The sequence below is a fragment of the Gossypium hirsutum genome, chromosome D02, assembly GCF_007990345.1.
Source record: "Gossypium hirsutum isolate 1008001.06 chromosome D02, Gossypium_hirsutum_v2.1, whole genome shotgun sequence".
Taxonomy (NCBI): domain Eukaryota; kingdom Viridiplantae; phylum Streptophyta; class Magnoliopsida; order Malvales; family Malvaceae; genus Gossypium; species Gossypium hirsutum.
This window is the reverse complement of record NC_053438.1, coordinates 36,511,302-36,513,352: the sequence shown is the minus strand read 5'-3', so window position 1 is coordinate 36,513,352 and position 2,051 is coordinate 36,511,302. Positions and strand designations below refer to the sequence as shown.

At 33.6% G+C, this 2,051-nt stretch overlaps 1 non-coding gene across 1 annotated transcript; it reads left to right on the top strand.

Moving 5' to 3' along the window:
- The first annotated feature begins 481 nt into the window (after positions 1 to 481).
- LOC121215104 (small nucleolar RNA R71) lies at positions 482 to 588 on the top strand. The gene has a single exon (XR_005910836.1). It is a non-coding gene; the product is annotated as a small nucleolar RNA R71 (small nucleolar RNA).
- Positions 589 to 2,051: the final 1,463 nt, after the last annotated feature.

The following is a 2,051-nucleotide window of genomic DNA, read 5'->3' as shown; positions in this document are numbered from 1 at the left end:
GGGGTTCTGCTCTTTGATTTCCTTGACCACCCCAAGAGAAATTAGGATGATTCCTCCAACCTGCATTATAGGTATTACTATAAGGGTTATTTTGAGGCCTAGAATTATTACCTATATAATTTATTTGTTCGTTCTCTGTGCTAGGATCGTAAATATTATGGATTATTTATTCCACCTCCATTTGTATCGTATTGCATCACCGGATGTACCTGCATAGAAACACATAAGCCATCAATTTTCTTATTTAAAAGTTCTACCTGATTTGATAACATGGTGACCACATCTAAGTTAAAAACACCGACTACTTTCATCGACTTCATCCTCATGACTTGCCACTGATAATTATTCAGTGTCATCTCCTTATTCATAAGCCACTTCGGGTGTTTTATTGTTAATTGTACCACCGGCTGCTACATTGATCAACTGTCTAGTTAAGGGATTCAAACTATTGTAGAAAGATTGAACTTGTAACCATAGAGGTAACCTATGGTGAGGGCTCCATCTCAATAAGTCTTTATACCTTTCCGATGCATCATATAGGGTCTCTAAATCAATCTAAACAAAAGAAGAGATATCATTCCTCAACTTAGCTATCTCAGCCAGTGGGAAGTACTTTAGTGGAAATTTCTCAGTCATTTGATCCCATGAGTGATGGAATCTCGTAGTAAAGAATTCAACCACTGTTTAGCTTTTTTCCTTAATAAGAAAGGGAATAATCGTAGGCGAATGGCGTCGTAAAAAAGTTGTTTACCTTGAAAGTATCACAGGCTTCCAGAAAATTAGCCAAATGAGTATTTGGATCTTCGTCTTGCAAACCATCAAACTGAACAAATTGTTGTATCATCTGAATAGTGTTCAACTTCAGTTCGAAATTATTTGCAGCAATGGTGGGTCCCACAATACTCAATTCAGCCCCAATTAGAGTGGGCTTGGCATAATCATACATAGTACGAGGAACAGGATCTGGATTTGCAGGATTTGCAGCAACTGTATGAGGTAGCTGATTATTCTGATTATAACCCATCTCCTCAGTAATATTAATAATGTCCTCTTGCTCGTTTACTATATATTTTGACGACTTTGCCTTACTTCTCTACGGTTTCTGTGAGCTGTACTTTCAATTTCACTGCCAAATAATAATGGTCCCGACGGATTTCTTCAAGTCATAAACTAAAGGAACTTGCCAGAAGCAAATAAAAGAAATATTAGAAAATAAAAATTAAACTAAAAACAAAAATTATAATAAAAATAAAAATAAAAATGGTTAAATTAATAAAAATCGAGTATTCCTAATATTTTAATCCACGGAAACGGCGTCAAAAACTTGATGGTCACTAAACTAACTATAAATATGACTAAGGCAAACGCACCTATCGAACAATAGTATAGTTATGGTGAGTAGGGAATATCGTATCCACGAGAACTAAAAGTACTAGTAATTACCGTTTTTCTATTATTTAGCTGTCATATTGGGGTGATGTGTTTTAATCTAGAATTACTAAACTAATTTATCTAAGAACACAACATAGAATGAAATGGGAAAATAATCGAAGATAACCAATGAGATAGACAATACCTAGGAAAGAATCCACCTAGACTTCACCTATTATTATGAATCTGAATTAAACAATTTATTCACTTGTGCGTTGATCCGGAGAAATCCTTAAATTATGTTAATATATCTTTCGAGAGTAAGAAAAACTGACTCTAGGTTGATTAATTGAAATCTTTTTCTAATTAAAACCCCTATTGTCGCATTAACTTGATCTATGGATTCCTCTATTAGATTGGACTCTAATTCGATAGATTTATGTCATCCTATTTCTAGGATTGCATTCAACTTCACTCGATTATGCTAGATCTTCTCTTAAATAGGGACTTTTGCTCTACTGAAATAAGTACATTAAACATGAATTGATATTGCAGAAATATTAAAACAAGAAATAAGCATACATAATTGAGAACAAGAGTCAAGTATTTATCATGTAAATCAGAAATCAAATAATAAGATTCATCATAAGTTTCATCCTCCCTAGGTATTTAGGGAATTT